The sequence below is a fragment of the Vidua macroura genome, chromosome 5 (genome assembly GCF_024509145.1).
Source record: "Vidua macroura isolate BioBank_ID:100142 chromosome 5, ASM2450914v1, whole genome shotgun sequence".
Classification (NCBI taxonomy): domain Eukaryota; kingdom Metazoa; phylum Chordata; class Aves; order Passeriformes; family Viduidae; genus Vidua; species Vidua macroura.
The window spans coordinates 65,824,994-65,852,951 of NC_071575.1; positions in this window are offsets into that span (position 1 = coordinate 65,824,994).

The following is a 27,958-nucleotide window of genomic DNA, read 5'->3' on the forward strand; positions in this document are numbered from 1 at the left end:
TAAGGTTATTTGGTGTGTTTTTTTAACAATTGCAAGGTCTATACTTTAAAATGTATAATTCAACCCAATATATAAAATCAGTCTGGGGGTCTTTTTTAAATGATGTGTGAAAAATAAATTTAAGCCAAGGAGGACACATTAGAACAAAGGTAAATGAAGATTTGAAATCAATTTCTAAACTGTCCATCTAGATGAATGATTTTTATCAACTCAAAAGATTAACACACCCACATTCCTTCTAGAGAATGAAGTGAGTTAAATTAATTATGAATATTTTTAAGTACGAGCTACTAAATAACTGATTTTTATCTAATGCACATAATGTTCTGCCTACAAAATTCTCTTCCCTCCACCTCCATTTTATAGTCATCCACAGAGGATATGAAGAAAGTTGTGATACATCTATTTTATTCTGATTAAAAAAAAAAAAAAAAAAGGGGGGGGAAGAAACAAAGAAAGAGAAAGAGTTATAAAAGGTTTGTTTTTATATATATAGGCCTTGTTTTAACACACATACCACCATAAAAAAAATTGCCCTGGGATTTATGGATCAAATGAAAAATTAAGGGATAGGTTAGAAAACAATCACAGTGATATTTCCATTTATTTCTCTTCCCCTTTCTTCCTCCCATCTTGTATCCTCTGTTGGTGAAGAGAACAGATGGTTAAGTAATCAACTAGATGTGAAAATATACAGTGATGTTGCTTCACACATCTGATAACAGCAAAGACCCATTTTTCCATCTCTTGGAAAAAAGAGTTGTGATAGGATTTTTAAATTAGATTCATCTTGTTAGGAGAAAATCAATTTTCTCTACATAAGTAACTGAAATTGACCTAATTCATGAATTATGCTAATTCTATTGTATCAACTAAATTTACACGCCTCTCTGTGTGGAGTGTTAAGACACATTCATCATCTGGACCTTCCCTGCCACAAAGATTGTGTCATCTCCTGTAAATAGATAAAGAAAGGACTGCTGACAACAAACTGGAGTGCCCAGGCTGAAATGCCTCAGAGAAGGTTTCTATGCCTATCTGTCACTTTAGCTGTGAAAGTACAAAATTTAGAACCACAAAATCACCAGTGCTAAACCCAGAGGGACCTCTGTGACTGCAGAAATGTCTCGGGTGACCACATTTCAGCTCCTGGGTTTGCAATAATCCCCAAAGCTATGAAACCTACAAGCTGCTTAGTGCCTGACGGTGGGCAGGATTAGTCTCTTCTTCACTCATTTACCTCCCTGAGCCCAGGGAAAGAACCAGTGTTTGTGCTAGGTGTTGTTCAGACATAAAACCTGATGCTATTTCTTTTTTCTGTCATAAAATAGATGAAACCATGAAGTAAGGCTGTCTACTTCTTGATCTACTATTTTTCCTAGGAGTCATTCATTTTTGGGCAATAATCTGAGAAATAACTCAGGTGCTACAGAAGAAATGGAGGGGGCTGGTACCCCTTTGATCCATTGCTTGCCATAAGGAGCTGTCCGCTGCAGCATGGCTGGGGGGTTTATAACCTCTTTTTCTAAGAGAAATAGAAGCCACTTGTATAACAAAAGAGTTGTCTAACATTCAAATGAAATGGCAAAAATATGCAGTAGGTTCTATTTAAAATGAATTACAAAGGGATAAATTAAATTTTTTTGTGATTTCCTTGAGAATCAAGAGTTCCTGCTTTCTGAGGAAGCTTCCAATCATGACATATCCATGAAAGAGTAAGATCTGCCAGCTCCATCAGTAGTGGTTAGCAGTTCAATGATTGGACTCTATGATCTTGGAGGTCTTTTCCAACCTAGAAGATTCTATAAATTTTAAGAGAAAAGAATTAGTTGTTTCTACCTATCTGTTTCTCTCTTGGCCATTTGTTTTCTGTCTGGCAGTTTCTGTATCTCAACCTTTTGTTTGATTGATTCCCATTCACTTTCTCCATGTATAAACAGAATATTTTTTTATAAAGCAAATGGCAGTTCAGTGTTTCCCACCATGTCCTTCACACATACATGATGGTCCTTATGAGTTTCAGTTGGTAGCCAAAGCTGTGGCACAGCTCCCTCACACATGACATGCCTTTCTTTTTCTCTATTGTCTGCTCTTGACAGCTTGTCAATGGCTCACCCTGTCAAGGGAGACATCACTTCAAAGCACTTTGTTTGCTTGAAGGGAATATAATGTTGACATGATCAGAAGTAAAGCAATAGGCACAGAGGCTGCCAAGAAATCTCCACATGCTCATACACACATGCACTTTGTTGTTGTTCAGACTCTTTATTTTCCTGGAGGATGTCAAGGGTTTTTTTTAACAGAATATAAAAAATATATTGCTCCAGGCAAAGAATAAGCACAGCAATAACGAGAACTGGCAAGTGGTGATGGCGAAAGGCAACACACTGCACGTCTTTATGAGAGCATTTCTTTACCTCATCTTTCAAATTGGGAGAGTGTAAGCTGAAGGGCAAGGCAGAAGCACATATGTCTGAAAGAAAATATTTTCCATGAGCCAGAGTAGGATATGCAGATTCAGAATTTCCTAGAGAGAAGGAAGAGTCATATACAAACTCCAGAGTAGATTTGATTGTTTCAGCCTGACATTTATCTTTTCTATTCTGTTGGTTTCTCAAAGCAACATATATGCAAACCCAGAAGGTTTTTAAACAGAGGACAAACATACATACACAAGAACAGGACACCATTTATCAAAATTCTAAATATCACAAGCTTTAAGGGAGTCTTGTGATTTGGGGGAACACAAGTCCTGCAGTTTAACTTCTTGTGGTGCTTTGACAAGAGTGTCCTTACTCCTTGCAATCTATTCTAAATTTGTTTTCAATAAAATAAGAGGAGAAATGTGACTGACCTGACCTGTTGGCAGTTTGCAGTGGAACATGGATTAATGGAATCAATACTTTTGTGAATGTATCTGTTTTTTTCTCCCAAGAAGCTACCACAGATTATTGATCTAACTGCCCTCTTCCCTAAATGGGTACAGAATGGATTTTACTTCCAATCCTCCAGCTGAGAGCTGGAGAGGAGAAATATAGCCCAATATGTAAACTCGGTAAGATATGGAAAGATAGTTCAATGGTCTGTCAGTATAAATGTTTTTTTGGTGATAAGGGAGTTCAGGAAAATGTGGAAAATGGAAGACAAAGCCTATGAACATTGTTAAATATTAAATTGACATAATATCCATTTGAAAATTCAGTAAGCCAAATATTCTCCATGGTTTTTGATCTAGAAGCTATAAAAACTAGTCAAGAAAACTTGTTGAGTATGTATACTTAATTAATATGGTTTATATGGACCTAAATATGTCGATATTCTCGTCTCAGATAAACAGGAGTCAAGAGTAACAGACACAGAATACATTAACTTTAGGATGTGTTATTTTACCACATTGATGTCTGGTTTTTTTCCTGCACCACTGAGGGAAACTGTACAAGGAACATCCTCTTATGAAGATTTTGTACAAAGCTGTATAGCTTCAGAAACAGTTTAACTTGTTCAGTGAGCACAAATACCTGTAGATTATCTTCTTTAAATCTGTAAAATTTGGCCAGGGATGTCAAGGACAACAAGGAAAGGTACACTGTTGATTGAAGGAACACTAAGGAAAATGTGGGCCCTCTCCAGAAGGAAATGTAAGTCTTGGATACAGAGAAGACTGAGGTGTTCAATGACTTTTTGCCTCAGTGTTCACTGGCAAGTGCTCCAGCCACACTGCCCAAGTTGCAGAAGGCCAAGGCAGGGACTGAGAAAATGAAGAACCAACTGCTGTAAAAGACCACCACAAAGATGTCCAAAGGGCTGGAGCTCCTCTCCAACAACCACAGGCTGAGAGAATTGTTTTGCCAAGAGAAAAGTCCAGGGAGACCTTAGAGCAGCCTTCCAGTTTCTGAAGGGAGCTTACCAGAAATCTAGTGAAGGGCTTTTCACAAGTCCACATAGTGACAGGACAAGGGGTGGTGACTTTAGACTGAAATAGGGTTGATTTAAATTTGATCTTCAGAAGAAATTCTTTACTGTGAGGGTGGCGAGGCACTGAAGCAGGCTGCCCAAAGAACTTCCTTCACTGGAACTGCTCAAGACCAGGTTGGATGGGATTTAGAGCAACCTGGTCTAACCAGGTGTCCCTGCCCATGGCAGGAGAGATGGAATTAGATTATCTTTAAGACCCCTTCCAATCCAAAGCATTCTACGATTCAATGGGAAAAGGATCCTCTCCTCTCCCTATGCCCTCAGCTGAATCCTGGCAGTGGGGAGAGAGCAGTGTGGTGGTGGGAAGGCAAGATATCTCCTGTGAAACTTGAACACTGGTATAAATGCCAGCAGGATCATAAAGGATGATGAACTGTTTTGATACTATTACCATGTCATTTCTGCATCAAAACACATGGGTATTATAATGCTGTCATTCCTGCTCCTTCTGATTTATCTCACACATTGCTGCTTTGAAGATGCTGCCAGTTAATTACTGAGGAGTTTATGTAGGATGAAAGCACCTGAGAAAAACAATAGGTTGCTCATTGTTTCCTACAAGGATTTCACGTAGTGCTGAACAGGGAAAAAAGATGTCCTCCCTCAAGCCCTAGAGCTTCAGACAAATCAGTATGTGGAACAAAACCTCTGATTTTTTCCTCTTGGTGGGTCAGAGGCAGAGAGGGAAATGTAGCTAAGGAAGCTAATAGACTGTCCCTCTCCATCAAACTCTACCCTCCATGAATAAAATACTATTTTGAAATCAAAACCACCAAATTTTTATAATTTCCTTAATATCAGCCTCTCCTATATAGCCTCATTGAACAGTATTTTCTCCAAGAGTAGGTCTCATGCCATTCTTTGTGATTTATGGATATCATAATCTCTTGGCCGACTATAGATGATAGAATCAAGAATTCATTTAGGTTGGAAAAGCCCTCTAAGATTATCAAGTCCAATTAACCCAGTACCGTTGAGTCCACCACTAAACCACATCCCCAAGTGCCACGTCTACACGTCTTTTAAATGCTTTATTTATTTTGCACCCTTTATTTATACAGAAGCTTTTAAAAAGAGACAGTACCTCCACCACTTCCCCAGGCAGCCTGGTTCAGTGCTTGATAACACTTTGGTGAAGAAATTTTTCCTAATATCCAATCTAAACCTCCTCCTCAAGACCATTTCCCCTTGTTGTGCCAGTTGTTACTTGGGAGAAGAGATCAACCCCCACCTGGCTACAACCTTGTATCAGGGGACTGCGCAGTGAAAGTTACCTCCAAACTTCCTTTCATGCTGAACAATCTGAGCTCCCTCAGCTGCTCATCAGGCTGGTGGTCCAGATCCTTCTCCTGCTCCATTGTCCTTCTCTGGACAAATTCCAGCATCTCAATGTCTTTCTTCGAGTGAAGGGCCCAAAACTGAGCTCAGAATTCCAGGTGCAGCCTCACCAGGGCCTAGCACAGAGGGAGATTACTGCCCTGGTCCTGCTGGCCACACTATTTCTGTTACAAGCCAGGGTGCCATCGGTCTTCTTGGCTTTCTGGGCACAAACTGGTTCATGTTCAGCCACTGTTGATCAGCATCCTCAGGTCCTTTTCCACTGGGCAGTTTTCCAGCCACTCCATTTCCAGCCTGTAGCACTGCACAGGGTTGTTGTACTCCAAGCGTAGGACTTGGCACTTGGCTTTGTTGAACCTCACACAATTGGCTTCTGTCCATTGATCCAGCCTGTCCAGATCCTTCTACACACCCTTTCTACTCTCCAGCAGGTCACCACTCTTTCCCAGCTTGGTGTCATCTGCAAACTCACTGGGGGTGCACGCAATCCCCTTGTTGAGGTCATTGATGAGTATGTTAAACAGGACTTGCCCCAGTACTGTGCCCTGGGGAACCCCACTAGTCATTGGCTGACAACTGGATGTGGCAGCATTCCCCACTGTGGAGTCCTCTGAATCCTTTACCCTCTGGAAAATCTCCAGGGCCTTGCCTTGGAAGAATATAGAGTTTTCATAGAATTTTCCCCACCTAGGCTGATAGAGAGGACTCAGCCCATGGTGCTCTGTAGCACTACTGACAATCTACATTAGATTGCTTCCCCCATTGGCCAGTTGACACTGCCCACCCCAATTATTCATCCCTCATTGCCCCTACAGGTTGCTGCCCTTTGCCCTGCCCTTTGCCCACCCCTATGCCCTCAGGTCATTGGTCAATGATCCCATACTTGAGCTTGTGCACACCACATGGTTTTGTCTCTGTCCCTGATCCCTTTGGCATGCTTTGGAATAAACCTTTGCTGGAATATGTCGTACAAAGATAATTTCTGTCTTTCCTCTGCTGAGCTATCTGTGGCATGTGTGTGTGCATGGACTTGAAATAGCTTTTCTTGTGGCCTTACTCTGAGCAGCTTCTGAAGGAGATGCTTTGAAGAAGGTTGCAGCATTTCTACCACCCTGCCATGCTGCAACACCCCACTTCTACCAGCCAGTTTTTTACCCAGCCAACAGTGCATCCATCCAAGCCATGAGCAGCTAGTTTCTCCAGGAGAATGCTGTGGGAAGTGGTGTCAAAGGCTTTACTAAAGTCCAGGTAGGCAACATCCACTAGGCAAGTCATTTGCCATAGAAGTTCAGGTTGATCAAGCAGGACCTGTCTTTCACAAGGGCCTACTGGCTGGGCCTGGTGCCCTGGTTGTCCTGCATGTGCTGTGTGATGGAACTCAGATCTTATCCACGACCTTTCCGAGCACTAAGGTCAGGCTGACAGGTCTGTCGTTCTCCAAATCCTTCTTCTAGCCCTTCTTGTAGATGGGCATCACATATACCAACCTTCAGTCACCTGAGAACTCCCTGGTTCACCAGGACTGCTGGTGAGTGTTTGAAACTGGCTTGGCGAGTATCTCCACGGGTTCACTCAGTGGAGATCCCTCAGGTGGATCCCATCCAGCCCCATGGACTTTTGTCTGCCCAAGTGGTGTAGCAGGTCACTCACCATTTTTCCTTAGATTATGAGGGCTTCACTCTGCTCCCTGTCCCTGTCTTACAGCTAAGGGGGCTGGGTACCCAAAGAACCCCAGCTGGTCTTGCTATTAAAGGCTGAGACAAAGAAGGCATAAAGCACCTCATTCTTTCCCTCATCCTTGTCACTGTGCTTCCCAGCTCATCCAATAAAGAATGGAGAATCTCCTTAGCTCTCCTTTTGCTGGTGATATATGTATAGAAAAATATTTTATACTCTTTTACAGCAGTAGCCAAATTAAATTCTAATTGGGCTTTCAGACTTCTACATTTATCCCTGAATAGCCTCACAACATCTTTGTAGTCCTCCTGACTTGCCTACCCCTTCTTCCAAAGGCCATAAATTCTCCTATTTTCCCTGAGTTCCAGCCAAAGTTCTCTGTTTAAACAGGCTGGTCTTCTTCCCAACAAGCTCATCCTTAAGATGTAATTCTTGATTAAAAAAATCATCTGAATTTAAAAGTTCATGTGTGTTTAGTGAGGGGAGATTGAAAATGCAGTGTGAAAATGTACTAGTTAACACTCTTGAAAAACAGCATATTTAGGTGAAGTGCACAAATTACAGTCCTCATTTCTCACAGCTCCTGATATACAAATCAGATTTTCTGCATGATAGAATCATAGAATCATTTAGGTTGGGAAAAAAATCTTTAAGATCACTGAGTCCAACCACTAACCCAACACTGCCAAGTCAGGTAAGTCCACCTCCCATTTTCACCTCCTCTGCAATATCCAGGAACAGAAGATAAAAGAGAGGTTGCTGTCTGGTTGGCCACTGATAAATAGCAGTCCCTGGAAGTCATAACAATAAAGCTTTGTGCTGCACACAACCCATCCCTTCCCTTGCCAGCAGTTCTTGATGCTCTAAGTAGTTCATGCTGCTTTGAACCTCAGTGGCTGGAGGTTCATGTGGCCCTTAAAGCAAAGGGCAACCTTATGCCCCAGCTCACATTTTTTATAACTCTCTGTATTCAAAGGGGATGCCCAGGGCAGGAGCCAGAAGCAAACAGCAGCAGGGTGCAAACAGAAAATAAATCTGACAAGCACTGGATGAACTGGAACTTAATGCCCTTTAGAGCATCTCATTTTCCGACTATCAACCCCAGGCCAATTAAAGCAGCAGCAATACAGAGCATCACTTGTGCCCAGTAACTATTTGAGGCACAACACAACTGTCTCTCCTGGAGCCTGTGCATTAAGACTCTGTGATCAGCTTTTATTTTTCTCAGGAAAATTGAGAGAGGGCAGCTGTTAACAGTTTAACCCCAGGCATCAACCAAGCCTCACACAGCCCCTTGCTCCCACTCCCATCAGAGGACTGAAGAGAGAATTGAAGGGCAAAAGACAAAGAACTCATGACCTGACATAAAGACAGTTTAACAGGGAAAGCAAAAGCTGTGACACAAGGAAAACAAAACAAGGAATTAAGTCTCCTCTTCCCATGGGCAGGCAGGTGTTCAGCCGTCTCCAGGAGAGCAGGGCCCTGTGAAGCATAAATGTGAGTTGGGAAGACAAACACCACCACACCAAATGTCCCTGCACTCCCTCATTCTTTTTGTAGTGAGCACAATGTCATATGGTCTGGAAAAGCCCTCTGGTCAGTTTGGGTCACCTGTCCTGGCTCTCTCCTCAAAACTTCCCATGCACCCCCAGCCCCTTCGCCAGCATGGCAGGACAAAAAGCTGAAAAACTCTTGGTGCCAGTGACTAATTATTTTCTGTGAACCTCTCAGGCTAGACTAAATGTCCTAAGTGAAGACTTTTTTTCCTTATTTATAACCAGGATTTCACTTGCTGCCACTTTTGACACGTGCCTCTTGATCTTTTCTTCATGCACTCAGAGTGCATGGCACCATCTTCTTATGGTTCTTCAACCTTATGTTGTGGGAATCTGCACTTACCTGCCCATTAGTTTTCCTGCCCATCTGTTCTCCAGGATGTCTAAGCTCAACACACAGAGCAGGCAAATAAAGACTCCCTGTGTCCATCTGACATATACAAATATCTGTAGTGCAAGCATCTAATTGTTTTCATGGATGAAAACTGGAGCCTGGGTTGATCCATTTATACATAGATGTCTACACCAGGCTTGTCTAAAGTTAGGTGAAATGAGTCCCATCCATTGTAGAGAGCAAATGGTCTGGATAGCATACAGAAGAAATGCAAAAAATTAGGTGCCAGTCTCATTTCTAAAGATGTGAATTGGGATTTGTCCCATCTTGCTCCAAAAGTTTTCAACGCATATGTCTAAATTAGAGCTGGTTTTCTGGACTTCTTTACACTCAGTGGACACAGATAGACACTTCTAAAGTGTAATTTGTTGTGCTTGTTTCAGCTGTCAAGAGAAGATGAGAACAGTGACTCTCCATAAGCTGACAAAAAAGTGAATCCAGACAACTATCACAGGCATGTCTGTGGACAACCTATGTACCTAAAATTAAGACAAATTAATCCCAATGCTGCATTCATCTTTGTCATATTATTCCCAGCATTCATAGTTTTATTGGTATTAATTCCAGTGTTTTGAATAAACATAGTCCTAAAAATTCCAGCACTGAGGTATCCCATGGTATATATGTCTCTGATTCAAACCTCAGTGAAGACACTGACAGCCTCTGGAAGGGCACAGGTGGGGTTTGGCTTCTAAAGGTTGTTGAAGTAATTGAATGGTTTGCAACCAAGTGCATCCCGGTATGAGGTGCAATTCATTACAGCCATATTAACATTCTGCAAAGATTCAGACAAAGTGACTTGGAGGGTTTTTGTCTTCAGGCCTTATTACAATACAAATAAGCAGGTGTATCACTTAGACAATTCCACAAGTAGGCCTCTTCATTCAACATGCTGATAATGATGTATTAGCCTTCATCTGTGCCTGCAATAGGTGATGCCACAGGCAACATATGTTAACAAAAAAAAAAAAAAAACAAGCAGATACACACCAAATCTTTGGAGCAGACTAGATTTAATTCAGACTACTGGGAAGAAAAGAGAAGGGAAAAAAAAAAGGCAAGGAATAGATTGTAAACAAAAAAGCAGAGAATATCCACTCAGTCTGTAAACAGAAAAATGGAGGAAATCCAGAGATCCATTTCCCTGTGTGAGAGCTATTTGCATCCTCGTTTTCCTCTGCAGGCACAGTCATTTCATTCTTACTGCCATGGGCAGAGACTAAATTCTCCATATGAAATGGATATGATAATGCAGCTAAATGATTCACAGACAAGAGTGAGCTAAATTTTAGACATCTCAGAGCATAGGCAGAACTCTAGGACAGATCTAACACAGCAGTACAGACATGGCTGCAGATTCTATGAAACAAAAGGCCAAGACACATCTTAAGCAGCTCAAAGGCTGGCAATTTTGCATAGGCAATATGTCAGCTTGTACCTTAATTTCCCAAAATAAGAGTTTAAGAGTACTGGTAGATTTCAGTCTCAATCTGGAACCTTTGTGTCTCTCAAGTATGTCTTTTAGAGTATGTGTGTCAGTCCCTACTCTGAAATATCCAGCATCTCTCACCTTCTGGGACATGTGCCTGTAAGCTGAGGTCAAAACTGAGGCAGGGATTGTAACCAGCTTATAAAAACATGGGATCCACTGAGAAGAAGGGGATGATGCAATGAGTTGAGTGATTGGAAGACATGTTTCTTTCTTCATATGTGTTTAGTTCCTCTAAAGGAAACATTTGGCCTTTCTGTGCCTCAGTCTGTCATGTTTAACCACTGTTAATAAGCTGAAGGCCTGTTCTGTGCTTTGTGATTGCAATTGACAACACACAAATACCTCCTCTAGATGGTACCACTCTGCAAGTGGGAAGGACATGTAGCAAGGGCAATCTAAACATGGAGAAACAGAGGCAGGGCATCAGACTTATTTTTATTACAAATATGAATTAGTCAGAAAGAATCTGTTCACCTGTTTTGGAAAGAACAACATTTTAAGGGAAAAATAAGGTCTCAGAACAGTCTTATGATTAAGGCATTAGATGAGTATTTATAGTAACTAAAGGCTGAGATATGACTGCTGAAGCCTCAGATATGCTGAGGTCAAAACCGCAGGACTCCTATTTTTTTCTGGAGTAAAACTTCAGTTATACTATTAAAATACACCAGATTTTCTGTTTCTTTTCCCTCACATCTTCCCTCCCTATCCTCTACTCACCCTCTCTCTTTTCATTTCCTTTTCCTTTTTCTTTTCCTTTTCCCTCCTGCCACTTGTCTCCTGTTGCACTCAGCTCAGCTTTCAATACAGAAAACTGTGTTATCCATTAATGAAAGGAGAATTGGTGATATTGAAGTAAAAAATGTCTCCTGACCTAGGGACAATATAAATTAAAGATGCCAAGGACCTAGAAACGCTTTCTTTTTCCCCACAGAACCAGCTTTTTTTGTGAGTTTTAAATGGTCAAAATAGTGCTCAACATCTTAGTTAGAGCACCAACTACCATGAACTGTAAACACAGTAAACCTGTAGCACTGGCATAGGCAAATTTTTCTCTCTATTTTTTTCTGCCTGTGGTCCTCTGTCTCACTCATGCATATATTCCAGTTGACAGTTTTTCTAGCTGAATATATTTAATGACAACCCTTCTACTCACATGAACCTCTTAAAGGCCTCTGCTAATTTCTTACAGTATTGTCCAGCAGCACAAGCAGTACTATAAAAGGGAGAGATAAGAGAGAGAACTGGGGCTCAGTGATTTATTAAGTGGTCCCTATACCATTCCTAAAACACTTAACAGGACTTATGGTAATCTATTTACTTGCATTTAGTAAAGAAACTCACACTAAGGTGACAAGCACTGCTGTGGCCTAAACTGGTTATTTAGACACTGTGATAATCTGCCATTTCTTGAAATTCATCCCTGTGTTTTATTGGGAAGAAGCATTCTGAGGTACTTGGGGCTTGTATAGAAAATTTATTTATGATGTCTGGGGATTTTCACTTCTGGAATACTAAGAAAAAATTCTGATCTCATTGGTGTGAGTGTAAACACAGACTAACTTCACTGACGTCAGCAGTGTAAAAGCCATATGCTGCTCCTCCTGGAGCTGGCTTCAAATGAACTAAGAACTGATAGGCACCATGAGCCTTTTGGGCACAGATGAGACAGAGTCTGTTTACTAAATCTTTACTGGTTGGACTTTCTCTTGGTGAGAGTTTATTGTACCATGTTGTAGAGCCATACAGAGGAATAAAACTTGGGGCAACTCTGCCTAAAAATTGGTTGCTTCACAATGAAGAGACAACAGCATGTTCCAGACATCTTGCAAAATATAAGGTTGAATGAGAAGGTACAAAACAAGCTGGATAATATGCCATCTTTATACCTTGTTTAATCTTTAATATCTGGCCTAGGTTTGGAATGACATGTGGCCAAGATTCACTTCCATTAGACTTGTTTCAGTCACAGACATTTAACATGCAATAATAAAGAGTGAAATATTGTTGGAATTGTCGGATAATATTACCTTCCTACTTTTCCTCAGAACTTTGGAATTCAAGGGGTGAAATGGAGCTATAAGAAAAGGACTGTAATTTTAAGATAATAAAATGATTTTTTCATTTGTTATGTTCTAAATCTTTTACTGTATTAACTGCAGTACATTTTGGGCAAAGACTAATCTTGAAGTACATACTCAATCACATTTATTTCTGTTCAGCAAGAAAGAAAGAAGGAAAACTAATAGTTATGACAGGTGCTAGTTTGGTCACACTGGTGTAGATCCACTATCATGCTGTTGAAGAGCATGTTGTGCAGCGTTGCAAAGGCAGTGATTTCCAAAAGCCCTAATCACCCTTAAACACTCTCACAGCTCTTTTCTTCACTCAGATATGGCATGCTTGTAACTCAATGCATTTCTCCAGCCAGTGTGTCTACAAATTACTATGATAATGTACCAGATATGCTGCCGTCACACTTCATCACTTCTTATTATGTACAGCATCAGCTACTGAGTTGATGGGTTTATAATCAAATCTCTTGTATACAACTTGTTTTTGGCAAGATACAAAAAAAAAATTGCAAGTTTTACACCTGAGCCACATGTTTTTGGGTAATCTGTGTCCTTATTTTTCTCTAACTGATTTTCTTTAAATTAATTATTAACTACTTCTGCTAACCCTTATTAAACAAAGAGCTGTGGGTGGCCTGAAGACTGATTTAAATGAGGCAAGAACAAAAGATGAGTATGACTCATAGATTGTCAGTGCTCATCCTTCACACTTGCAGTCTTTAGTCTGATGAGTCTTTCAAACATCTACTCCAAGTCCTTCTCACCCCTTTTGCCTTCACAGCCATCAGACCGCAAAGGATTAAATGATACAAAACACTGTATTCCAAAACTGGAAAAAAGCCTCAGAAATCTATGGTGTTTCTGATTCAAAGACAATAGAGGATATAACCATTTAGAATTATTGTGGAATAAAAATCCTTCCTCAGAAAACTCCTAAACGTATCTAGGGAAACATTTGATGCCTTGTTCACTAAGCATCCATTGGTGCTATGAGAGGCCAATTATTAAGAGACTTGTGTTACATCTCTTATACTATTATCATCAACATTTTATACTCCTGCAACAGCAACACCAACCATTTGTAGGTGAACTGAGATACAAATAATAGAAATAAATGCAGGAAAAACACTAGACAGTCTGTTGGTGGGAAAAATCCAGTGAGTAATGAGGTTACTGTGAGCTAATCTCACTGACCATGATTATGGGACACTTCTCGTTTGCACTAAAAGCAGGAGGACTCTTCACTCAGTGTCTTGTCTTCAGCTTTGTCACTCATCTTCTTTCTAATGGAGGAATGGAAAAATTAATGGCAGTCACATTATTCACAAGACAGAAAAGATATTCTTGGCCTTGGGAGACAAACAGCAATAATGTGGATTTACCATGTAAGTCACAGTTATGCATCCTTTCATATCCTCCTGCCTGCATTTTGGGGAATATCAACACATTAAAAATCCATAACTTCCTCTGAGAGACTTCAGTTTTTCATTCTGGGTTCACCTCTCTCCTATAATTTTCCCCCATAAGTTTAATTAGCATCATGTTGGAATAATGTAGAATTTGGACCTTATTTGTCTTATTTGGAAAGTTATTTCAATGTTTGTGATGTCAGTTAATTTTTGATGTAAACATATCTGTGATGTTTGTCTATATGATTTTCTGCCAGAACCATCATCTAACATAAATATATCTACTTCATTGCTACTCTTAAATGTTTTCTTCCCATGCCAAAATGTAGTTACTTACATGAAGCAATTAATTTCCCTCTCACATAATTAAATAAGCCAAGCTCTGCTGATTAATCTTTTAAAGTGTGTTTTGTATTTCCCCAGTCATTCAAAGGGACTTTGATAGACTCTACTTGATATGTGATTTACATACATTGTTCTACATCAAGCCATCATAAGGTTTATGCAGTGGACTTAAAATCTTACTTGTTGTTGTAAAAAAAATGCTCTAATTTGATACATCCAATACCTGCATTATATTTTTGCATGACCTCACCACCCTAATAGTTCATACTTGTCTCAAGAGCAACAGGAATACTAAAGATATCTAATTTCTTTTGTTGCTACCCAACCACTACAGAATCTCTAAATTAAAGACCTTGCACTGCACATACTTTGCATTTTTGTGGTCAAAAAAAATCTTTCCTTGTGTGATGATCTCTCCCTTGCCAATAGCCTCCAATTATGTATAGATTTCACAGCTAACTCCCATACCAAGGAGTAAGAATGTGCTCTGGTGTGTACACTCAGTAGGTCTAAGGCCAGCCATGGAGGAATAAAACTAATAGCAGCTGTCCACCCATATCTTATTCACACATCCTTCAACTATTCAGAGTATTTGTTCAGTTTGAATTATTTTCAAATTACATCACATATGTGTCCTGAATCTTAACAATTAAGCCAAAACAGACTTCCTGCAATTGTACTTCCATGTTATCAGCTTTACTTTTCTGCGTCTTTTCAGTATGTAAGGCAAAAGAGAATACATTAGCTCATGTCTGTATTTCTGAATGGCATCCCAGCATTCAAGAATGAAGGTGTCAGTAAAATACCATAAGATTGTGTGCTATTTCTGTGCTAAAGATGCTGCAAAGTGCCAGTCCAAAGCAAAGGTACCCACACAGAAATCCTGGCTTTTTCTATTTTCCTGTGCTGTTACATTGAAGGTATTGCAAAGGAAAGTCTGACAAATTTAAGGTTACCTTTAACTACAGGATATTTTTTTAGTAGCTGTTTGAAGATCCACAAGGAGAAAAAATATTGCTACATCAAAACTAAATGTGTGCACCATTCCCCACAGGTTAGAAAAGTCCTTATCTTTGGTTTGGATTTGTTTTTATGAGCTGTAAATAACTTAATCACTTCATTTTTTAATCTTTCTTACTGATATATTATAGCAAATTTTCTTTAATAAAATATATTTATCAGACCAGGCTTTGTAGGAGAGAAAAATGATACAATAACTTACAGCAAGAGTTTCAAGATGCATAGTTTGATTAAATTCTCATCAAAATCGCTGGGAGTTCATTAGAGTTTAAGAACCTGACTTCTTTAAATATGAAGTTCTTGTTAGCTGGCTAGCTAATCTTTTCACTTTGGGACTGCAGTTTCATGACAACTTTAACCCAGTGCATCGATGGGATCCTGGAAAAAGGAGTGGGTCTGCCTCTCCTCCCCTTCTCAGCTGTGTGTTCCCAGAGCTTCCCACAAGGCCATCTGATTAAAAACACTCACAGATCCACAAAGGTGGATTTGTTTTCAGCCACACTTCCAGCACCCCAGTCTGACTAACCAAACACATGTCCTGACTTTAGGAAAGTGGGTGACCAAGTGCTTGGCTGAGACCCTGGGGAAAAAGGAAAACTGCTTTCATCAGCAGAGGTACAAATCAGCTGCACTGAATGTGAAATTTAGCCCACCCTTACATCAAACTGCCATATGGTATGGTCACTTGCAATTTATCATATTACCTTTTAATTAATGTAGGCATTACATCTATCTATCATCATCTATCTAATGCAGGCATCTACCTTACACTGAAATGTATTTAGGTTTTTTTTATTTCAGACAGTGTTAAAGGCAGACATAAATTGCAGGGAACTGATGCTGCAGACAAGAAGGAAAAAATCAAATGTCCCCTTTTGCATTGAAAATTGAGGCTTTACTGTCTAAAGCACTGGTTGAGTTTCCAGTGCTTCAGTGGCAGCCAGAGGCTGTGAGCCAAAGGGATTCTCCCTGAGGACTGATTGTAAATGACAGAGCTAAGCTCTGGATCATCTGCTTTGGAGCATTTATATGTCAGAAACAAGACAGAAAACAGAAATCTCAGAGAACTCAGGGAACAAGAAAGTCACTCTGAACATCTAAATATGCAGCAAGGAAACCCCATTTCTAAAATAATTTCACTTATCTAGGGATCAAATTAGAATTGACCCAAAAAGTCTCAGATATTGCTTTAGAAAGATCAAATCTTTACTGTTTACTTCTTATACTGAGATCATATATCCCTTTTCTTTCTTACTGGCCTGTATGTCTCATCTGGTCTTCATCGGAGCTCATTTGCTGAGCCTGGATTCCCACTCAAATTCTGTACAAATTGCTCGCAGCTGCTTATTGTAAACTGAACTGGTCAATAATGCACTCATTTCTTCCACCCTTCTCCCTTCTGGCTGCCCCTTCTCATGATCTGATAAGAAGTAGCCACTATTTAAAAGTCCCTAGATCTCATTTTTTGTTTGATCAGTTTTCTTTTCTTCATGGAAAGAGGTTTGTGCTGGGATGTCAAACCAAGGAGCACCAACCCCAATCCTTCATCTGCAGTAATTAAATTGTTTATTCCATATGAGCTAATCTTCCTGATGTTTTCATTTTGCAGCACTTCAGTTCTGTATCTTATTTGAATACAGCTTTGGGCAGTATTTAAAAAAATCTTTGTGGAGGAGTTTAGGTTTTGTTTTTTGGGTTTTTTTTGTTTTGTTTTGTTTTGGTTTTTGTTTTTGTTTTGGTTTTGGTTTTGTTTTGTTTTTGTTTTTTGTTTGGTTTTTTTGTTTGTTTGTTTGTTTAAAACCAGTATATTTCTTTACCTTTATTAGTTTGCACTGTTTGGATTTAAACTGTTTCACAGTGTTTATCAAAAGTCTACACACTGCTTTCCTTTCAAGTCTTTTATTCTCACAGTGCTGTAGCAAGCAGCATAATGACTCTGCCACAGCAACACTTCAGTTGCCTGACCCTACGAAAAGAAAGATATTTTTGCATTAATTGCAGAGATTTTACAATTCCTCTTCAGTAGAACTGTCTTTGCTATTTTGTCACCTCTGAAAAGGAAAAAAAAAACAATGTCATCTTCTGGAGCCATTCACTGGGTAATTTCAAAGGCTCACTTTCCTTTGGACAGCTAAGGGAGATTCCTGGATCAGGAGTACAGTCATGCTAAATTACTGCCAAAGAGAGTCCAAAGAGAGAAGAGAGGGGCACATTCCCACAGAGTAATTCCACCCTACTCATAATTAGAGATACTTCATAAAAACATAAATTCACCCATAGAGATCACCCAAATTAGTTTGCAGGAATGTTTCATGCTTATATTAGCAAGATTGATATATTCATATCTTTTATATAGACTGGAAATTGCTGTCTTACATGCACATTAAATATAAGACACCAACAAAATTATCTTTACATGAATGCTGGCCAAACATTCAGTGGAACAAGGACTGAACACCACTGAACCAGCAAATATGACAGTCCTTGCGTATTTTTAGAGATTCCTAATAATCCCTTCACAGATGGAAAAATGTAGTTTTAAAATAGCTCTGTTGCTTGGGCAAGCAAGTAACATCAGTAGAGAAAGGATGAGTCTACATTTTGCACCTCATGCATTTTTTGCCAAATTCACTATTTAATTTAAAGATTTATTAAGGATGAAATGAATATTTATTCAAATGAAATGAAGGGAGAAGCAAAGTCCTAGAGAAATTCAATGACAAAATTTCCTTTGAGTTACAAGAGGTCAGAATATCATTACTCAACAGATTCTGTTCCTTGAACATTTGCCATTTCCACTTATTTCTACTACTTAAGTGACACTGGGAGTGACAATTGTTCTTTGTTCCCCTTCTCTCCAAGTGCTATTGAAGTGGACTAGATGATTCAATCAGCCATCCACTAGCAATTCTATCCTGGTCCTGAAACAGCTTAAAAAGAGGATTTAAGGACCAAAAATGTTTCATTGAATAATACCTAATCAATTCTAGTTCTTACATCTGACAAGGGTTCAATTTGCCTAAAAGCACAGGGCCAGTCACGCAGGATGGCTTCAAGACTACACACACAAAGGGACTTGAGTGCCACACAGAGCAATGGAATTGTCATCTGTACCCCATATTTTCCTGTACTATTACAACAGACATGCTTTGCAGCATGAAATATGTTCTGCTTATGTTTCCATTCTAGTGTGATCAAAATTTATCTTGTTTTGAGCTAAAGACTGGACCAGATGTCCTCCAGAGATTGCTTCCAACCTACATTATCCTATTATTCCCTGTACATCATTGCTTTTTGTTATTAATCTTTCTTTGTTGTCAAATACAAAAAATTGTTTTTATATTTATTAGATTAATAGTAATTATATTAACATGGAGCTATAGCAACTCTGTACCCTATTCTTGATCCAGCAGGAAAACCCTATAACAAACTTGAAGCCAACAAAATCATTCCAGATATTTCCAAGTCTACTTACACTGAAAGTGTTCAGCAGATCATTTTTAGCAAATAAGTGATGTTTTAGATATTCAGAAAATGTCTCTCATTTTGTCATTTTATGCTTAATGCCTTTAAAAAATGAAACAAGTATTTGTATTTCTGGTCCCTTGCTATCTATCTATCTGGATTTTTTAAAGCTCTTTCTTTGCAGACTGCATTATAATTTCAAACATGGTATGAGAATGTGAGACTTCAGAGACAAAGATGCCATTTACTTTACATCGGTTGTGCAGTATGGTCTCCAAACAAACTTCCAGCTTGCTGATCTTTGTCAGGAAAGTATCAAAAATTGTCAAGATAGTAAAATCCCAGAAGTCTTTATGTTAATATCAGCCTCACAGCCGTATCACTATTCCCTTAGTTCCTGAGTCAACCTGACACCTTTACCTTTACCTCAGCTGCTCACATGGGAGAACAACATTTAGGCAAGAAAAAAGTGTGAGTTGATTATTTTTATGTTTCCATTCAAAACATATAAAGTTTGAGTTCATGACAGCCACTAAAACCAAATTCTACATGGGGTCTGAGGAGTAAAGGAGATTTTACATATTGCCATAGGTGTGCAAAGCTCTGTCAGGGGAACACAGAGAAATTGTCTGGGTCATTGTGGTCTTCAGTGTCTTCAAGAGGGGAAACAAAGGGGCAGGTTCTGATTCTCTCTCATACCAGTGACAGGACTGGAGGAAAAAGCATGAAACTGAGTAGGGGAGGTTTAGTTTGGAAAAATTTCCTCACCCACCCAGAGGGTGGTTGAGCACTGGAACTGGCTCCCCAGTGAAGTGCTCACAGCACTGAGCCTGACAGAGTTCACAGAGGATTTGGACAGTGCTCTCAGGCACATGGTGGGATTCCTGGGGTGTCTTGATGACCCTGATGGGCTGTTCCAACTCAGGGTGTTCTATGATTTTATGATGTCTGAAGCTATCTTGTTTACTTTTCATGGTTCATTATTCATTAGCATTTGTACTCTGTTAATCCCCAGAAGTTTCAGTTATGCACCAGAATAAACTGCACATACACAGACATTTCTACATTCAAAAATTTAAGAAGGTTCCTACTCTAGAGAAGTCAGAGCTTGAAGAGCTGGATATTTACCAGGGAAAACCTTCCCTTTTATCATCACTGATACAGCTGGGAGTAGTGCAATATGGGGAGAAAGTATTTATCCCTTAGCAGTTTCCACAGCAGCAGACACACAGCTGTACAGTGCCACATTCAAGCTCACATCCCTTTTGAGAAAAGGTCCTTTAACTGTAGTTATTTTGTAGTTATTTCTCTATATGTGTATTTGGATAGTTATATATATATATATGTATATGATGCATACTTCAGTGTACTTTGGTACAAAGTCAGAATTAGATAATCAGACTTGAATCAAGACATAAAAATTATACTGATAGCTCTTACTCCTACAAGGACTCATACCTCTTGTATTAACAGTTCATTTTTAACAGTACATTACTTAGATGATTTATATGAGTTCATATGTTATGTTATCCTGGCAGGTCTACATAAATGGAAAAGAATTTTTGCCGGACTGGAACAGCAGGAAATTTCTAGGAAGTCAGAGGATCCAGCATTATGGCTATGAAATCATATTCAGTCCCTGCATACAATAAAATTCTTAAATTTATCCTATGAGTATTAATAATAATAATGCCAATCTTCAATAAGACTGAAATAATGGTAGACTAGCCTCTGACTTATAATGCTCCATTGCTTGAGTAATCATCTTCTTAACTTTTGGGTAACCTCTCATTGCACATAATAGGAACATTGCTTTGAAAGATTTAAGCAGGCATAGCATATTACAGAAGGAATACTTAAATTTTCAAACTACTCTGCACAAGCATCTCGTGCTGTTACAGACAATAGACCCTGCATTCACAACTCACTGCCACTTCAGCTCAACCCTATAGCCAGTCCCCCAAATTAATCAGAGCTGCACAATTCACAAGCAGTCAAAAATTATTAATTAGAATCACTTGTTGTCAAACAAAAGAGACCTCCTCTACAGAGGGAAAGAATGGGAAGGCAACAGGAGGAAAACCAAATCCTGATTACACAAATGAATGGGAGATGTGTCCCACTAGGAAACATTAACAAGAGCAGCAGAACTGAATAACCTAGATAAGGCTGATTACAAGTGTTAGTTCAAGCTTTGCTTGATGAACTGCATCCAGAGCAGTTTCTCTGAGGTCTGATAATGTTTGAAGGCAGTCTGGAGGCTCCAGGACACTATGAAGCTTTCTGTCACTCCTGACCATCACCTCTCATATACCATTATAAAAGGTTAACTTTGTGATGTCTTTCGCCCCCTCAACTGAAGAAGAAATTAACCAATTCAAAAAACATCAGTAGGGATAGACACACAAGCAAAGCAAGATCAACTAGGTCCAATTATTTGAGAAAACCTGTCTTCATGTGATTGCCACACCTGTGCAAGACAAAAAGAAGGACTTAAATGTTGCTTTTCGTTCTTTTCTCCTCTCTCCGACTTCCTTGTTTTCGCCCGGTTACAGTTTCCCAGAGCGCTGGCCAGGCGCTTCCGGGAGCTGCCAGAGAGAGAGAGGCAAGCAACACCTTTGTGGGTTCGTTTGATATGGACAGAGTTGTTTAGAGAGCGCGAGCAAGACCGGGATAAAGAGACTCAAGAGATTGGACACTTGTTGTGCAGTCCAAAGTAGGTTGTATTTGCCCGATCGCCGCACGTACAAGTGACCCCGGTCTGGGGTCCAGACAAAGGTTTTATAGGGGAAAATAAGAGATAAGGTGAAACCAATAGAACAATGCCCAGTGTGAATACATTATAGGTAAAATCCAACGGGAATAACTCCAGGGGGAAGGATGAATACACGTAAAAATACAGAATAGAATCTCCAGCTTTAGGTTTAGGAAATAGAAAGTCCCATCTCAAATTCACAAAGCCCTTTTGCTCCGTTTGCATAGCTGCACACTGCAACACTTAAAATAATGCCAAATGTTTTAGATTTTGTCACACCACTTTTTCCTACTAATTAATGCCTGTACCATTAGCTGTCCTAGCCCCACCTGTGCTCCAGACCTCCTCTCCAGTCACCTTTTGGATTCTCCACAATGCCTACGCTCCACAACAAGCAGTCAGGCCTGCCTACTCATTTCCTCTCCCCACAAAATAACTCCAGTTTTGCAATCATTTAACCTCTCTCTATTCCCATTCTAACTAGCCTATTGTATAAACTGCAAGGGAAAGAAGAGGAAAAGAGCCAAATCAGGATGGGTTTTTCCCAGAAGATTCTCTCACTCATTTATAAAACAAACTCAGCTCTGTCAGAGATGAAATTCACACAAACTTCTCCCCTCCCTTTCATACTCTGAGTTAGATACTGATTGTGATGCACAAAAGTGAATAATTTGCTTCTCTGGCAGTCCTGAAAGGCAGGATACTTGACTTTAATCTGAAATTCCTGTAGAGCATCACATCTTTCTCCCAAAGAAGCATGCTGTCCTTTGGAATGTGACTCATTGCTCATTGACACCAGCAGTGCTTTGCCCAGCTGCTCTGAGATGTTTTGTTTTGAATCCCAGTCATGCAGAACACAAGACCTGATGAAGTCAGACCTCAGAGAGACCACAAAGGACATAGCAACAATACCACTGGTCTGGGGTTCTATGTTTTTTTAACGGCAGATCACATAACATGTCTGATTTGCCTTTAACTGGAAAAGAACAACTTGTCATGGGAGAAGGGTGCAACTAAGTTGCCTGAGTTTTTATTCTGCTTTTTATAACCACCTCTTAGTTGCCATTTGCTGATCAGTTTAGAGTACAGTAGCTATGCCAGTGGCATTCAGAGCAGTTCCTGAAGTATATTTGTGTTTTGAGAGTCATCTTTATGGTACTTTTAACAACTTCTAATTTCAAACTGAATGTAGTACAACCTTATCCATTACAAGGTGCACATGTTGGTGATGTATCCAAGCAAGCTGGAGTGAACTGTAAGACTAGAACAGGCCCTAAGGAAGAGGTTTCTCAATTTCTGCTCCGTTCCAAAATACTGCAGTTTTATTTTAAAAACACTATCCTTTGGAAACTGTTTTTTCCTAATCTGTCATTTTAATAGAGCATTGGTTACTTATTCACTGCTTTTCTTTTCTTTACCAGGGAACTGCAGTGTTATGTATCAATATCTCACTGAAACTAGAAACTGAGCCTTGGTTTCAGTTTGTAATAGGGAGAATCTTGATATTCCCCTCTCAGACAGGCAGAAGAAGTGAAACTTAAAGCTTGAGGGAGTATGCTCAGAAATCATGAATTCAAGCAGCAGAGTACACTGCAGAGCCCCAAACCCAGCATCAGCTTCAGCTAGTGACTCTAAATGAGCTGAAGCCTATTCAGATTTGAAACCAGCATGTCAAGCAAGTATGATCCTAAACCTAAGCCTCTGAAACTCATCAGAGCTCATTAGCAAGGTCATAGTTTTGTGAGTATCTGGCTATTCCCTTCCTGCTTATAACATGTTCCTCTCTGGCTTGAGTGCTTCTATGTAGGAGGAGGGGTTGGGGAAGGCAGTCTAGGGTTGCCATGGGAAACAGCAGTTGTATGAGTTCTCCACCCCCTTTTGTAAGAGAATTGTACCCTCCCCCTGTCCTGTCAGTTATTGTTCAAGTCTGCCCCTTAGCCTAGAATCTTCTCTGTTCCACGTTTTCCCTTTGGTTCTTCCACCAAGAACGCTCCTTTCCCTTTTCCCCACTGGTTAATGTTATATTTCTCCTCCCTTTAGCCTTTTCCCGATTGTACCCTCGTATGCTAAACCCTCCTACCCTTACGCAGTTAAAAGATCCCTCACCCCGCCCCTCGGGGCTCTCGGAATCTGCCTCCCTTCTGCTCGTTGTCTCCCTGTCTGCCCCTTCTGCGACCCTTCAATAAATGAGCAGGATTTCAGCAGCCCGAGTGTCCCTCCCATTCTTCTTGTGGACCCTCAGATGTACCAGCTATCCGAGCTTCGTGCCGAGAGGCTACAAGCCCCCACGGCTCGGCACTTCTACACCATCTTCTACAATGTGCAATGAAGAGGGCAGTGAAGCAGCAGCCTCCCGGCCACAGAAACTTGTTTATCCTCATTCTTTAGCACAGCCACACCATTTGCAAAGATTGCTTGTTGATTTATTACCTGATGATGGCAATTTTGCTCACCCTTGAATAAAAGGCTCTACAAGATTTGTCAGTCTTAGGTGAGAAGAAACCTTCAACTTGATTGCCTTCCTCTGGATCCTTGGGTAGGATCTAAGGATGGCACAGGAGCCACACATAGTAAAAACCCCCAAATGCATGTCTTTGTCAAGCTGGCTGTGACAATGTGCAAGTATGTACAAAATGGCTTCTTGAACATGTTCAATATTCCTTGGACAGCATTCTTGCTGCCTGCTCTGGTGTCTGTGTTGCTGTGCTTCCTGTCTAAAGACCTAATTGGATTAAAACTGACATGGAGTTATTTATTCTGCCACAGAATATGGGGAATATGCTTATGCCAACCCCACCCAACACTGCAAGAATTCATTTCAGTGTTTTGTGTAAAAATGCACGACAATAAATGTCCATTGTTTAGACCTTTCTCATCAATCACAAAGATGCAATGACTGTGCAGCGCCATGAGACACGAATTGAGGATTGTCTAGGCAAGTGGATAACTGCAATTAAACTCTGGAGGAAAAGCCCAGTGGATTTGAGACAGAAAATTAGCCATAGCTGTTAGCAGCTTTGATGCAGTTGTTAGAAGCTTCTTTTGGTTTTTAATATAAGTAGAAAAATCAATCAGCTCAAACACTGTTCTCTGTCTTTAAAGCATTTTAACATCTTTTCCACTTCCTGAATTAGCAGTATACACTTAAAGTTTCATTCTATAGATCTGGAGCCCTGATACTGTACTGCAATGCAGCATTTACCCAAGACCTATCCAAAATTGAATAGATGAGAGAGATATGCTTAGCAGGACAGTGTGTCTTCACACACACAATGGCTAACTTGTGTTAGACTGAAAACTACATGGAATGCTAGACATGAATAAATAAGCAGCATTTTTGTTGCTTTTGTTCATGTTATTGTGAAAATCAGGGTTATTCATATCTTTCTTAAAGTCACAAAAACATTGACTCGTATGAAAATGATATGTTCTATTATTACTCATGCCTAATAAAAAGATTTAATACTTTTGCTTTTATGCAGTGAAGTTCACATTTTTAAGGTTTTCTTTATCATTCTACTGGTTTGATTTCTGGCATAAAAAAGACAATGTCTTAGAATTCAAGTCTCTAAAAAGTCAGGCTTTTAGAAAATATCAAATGTGAATCATGAGAATAAGTGACATGTCGGAGACGTGAGGCATATGGCATTGTTGAGCAGCTTTCTGAAGTTCTAATATGTGTAATGATACATTGTTTATCTCATAGTGTTTTCTAAGGATTTGATAGACATTGAAAATGCAGAATACAGTAAGAGCTACTGTCACCAGCTACAATAGTGATAAATGCTATCATCCTAATCATACATTATTAGATGATTTTAAAACCAGTCCAGAAGTACTATTTGGTAGGATTTTTATCATTTTTAAAGCATAAAACCATTAAAAGCTTAATAGCTGCTATTTAAACAGAATGAATGCCATCAAATGGTTGTTTTGCAGCTAGATAAAACTTTGTTTTTCAGTAGATTTACACTTTGAATCATTTTTTGTCATATTGTTGAGTAGCTGAGTTTTCATGAATGCATTAGAATTAGTGATAACAAGAATTTCTCGGCTTGTACCAGCCATGACTTAAAACCTGAATTCTTTACTCTCCAAATGAATAGAATTCAGGAATGATTTTTTATGGAAAAGGTCTAGGCTTTAAAATTCCTAATCACTCAAGCAGTATAATGAATGTTTTCACCTATATCAGATATGTGTAAATACAAACATGGTAGAAACCTAAAAGATGTGCAGATTGGCAAGGCAACATTGCCATGAAAACAAATGATAAATCACCTTTGCAAAATCATAGAACCTTATTCTGCTGAGGGATAATTAAACATAAACAAGACTGTTTGGCTGAAACATGGGAGTTGTTCCCCTCTTGCTACAGTCTGCCTCCAGAGGCTCAGCACAGAAATCAGGCCTGGCCCATTTTATAAAACAGCTCCATTTATTCAGAAGTGCACTTTTTGGACTATGTTTCATTTGAGTATCCTCATAAATTCCCTTCAGATGTAACATGCACATGGATGTTATAAACAGTGCACATGGATGTGATAAACAGTGCACATGGATGTGATAAACAGTGTAGTAACAATGGCTCCACCAGCTAAGGGAACACAAGCTTTCCTAGGCCTTGTGGGATTCTGGAGATTACTTATTCCAGGTTATAGTCGATTTCTGACTCAAAATAAGATCTATTTTGAGTGGGCCTTTGAGCAACAAGAAGCCATTGAGTCTCAAACAGCTTGTGTGGTAGCTCTTGAGCCGGTCCAGACAGAAAAAGCTGTGCAAAATGCGCTCTGCACTGTGGCCAGGGAGCGTGGCCTGACCAGAAGCCTCTGGCAAAAAAACATCAGGAGAAAGCCCAGGTCAGCCATTAGGGTTTTGGAGCTGAGAGAATTGGGGTTCAGAAGCCCATTGCACCCCTTAAAATTGTAAAAGAGGTTGCCCTTCATTTTTCAAATGTAACAAGAGACACAGAAAAATGGGAACAATGATAAGACAAAGGCTGTTGAGACGAGCTAGCAAATAAGTCTCTGATTGAGTCATTCATGCATTGCTCCACTTCAAGTTAGTGTAACTCTGATGAGATAAACCTTTATTCATATATTTATATGTACATTAAAAAATATTAATATATTCAATGCTATTTATTCATATTACAGGAGCACCAAAAATCTCTTAATGAGCCTGGAGACAATGCAGCAGAGACTGGAATAAAATATTGAAAAAATTTTCTCTATTGCAAATAATTTACTGTGAATGAGGGAACTGATTCATTTGAGAATAGACAGCAGTGAGATTGCAAAAGATGCAAGAGCTGGCTAATTATCCTAACAGTACAAGTAAGATTTTAACTCACAGCATCTGGCTTCATTACTCTGACTCAAGGTAAAACATCTCTGATCCCTTCCCTGACAGGTGTTTTTCTGCCACCCTCAACTATTCTGTTGTTTCTGAATTACTCTCAGTCCCTCACACCAAAAAGTGTAACTGCCCCAGCACCATCACTTCTGCCGAGAGTGATGGGATGTTCTGGGAAGTGAAGGACAGGTTTCCAAGTGCTTTAACAAAGGGACCATTGTGGAAGTATTCCATGATTTCTTGTTATCTACTTGTCTGAACTTGTCTTCTTTAATTTCCCTTTGCCATTTAGAGGGAGAATGATTTGGGGTAGTGTGAGGCAAAAGAAAGAAAAAACCCTGAGAAAAAAGGATTGTGGAAAGAACAAAGTGCTCTATTAATTCAAAGGCAGCAAGGTTGGAAACATGGCAAAATCATTGCCCCGCAGGATCATAGCTGCAAATACCAATTTCTTCACTACTAAAGAGAACTGTTCAAAACTTTTTCAGACAAAACTCTTCAAAAATGTATTTTCAGCTCCACTGAATATTTCAGGAAAGTTTCTGTTTCTACAAAAGCCTTTACATTTTGTTAAAAAAAAAAAAAAAAAAAAGTTTGGGGAATGTGACATTTCTACTTAAAAAGGCAATTTATTCTTTGGAGGTTTTGTGTGATTGTTTGTTTATACTGACATTTTCTAATAAAATATAATCCTACTCTGACATCTCAAAGTGCAAATTTAACATAATTTTCATGAACCCTCTTTGTGCTATGAAAAATTCTCCATGTTCTTTTTCAGGTACAAAACCAATGCATATAGACTTATTAAATATCCTATTAATTTATAATACATTAAATCAATAATTTAATAATTATTAATAAATTAATAATTTTTGCTTAAACAATATTTTTATAGATACATAAGAGTTACAGAATGTTGAGAGATCAGTTGTTTATTCTCCCTATGAAGGAGAAAAATATAAATCCATTCAATATTTTAATTATAAACTTCCAGCACAGGAGACCCAGTAGTTTAACCAAACATCAGTTCAAAGGTCTCACAAAGCTGACAAATTTTCCTGATCTCTTTCTTATGACTTTTTATTGAAATTTCTGCCTCAAA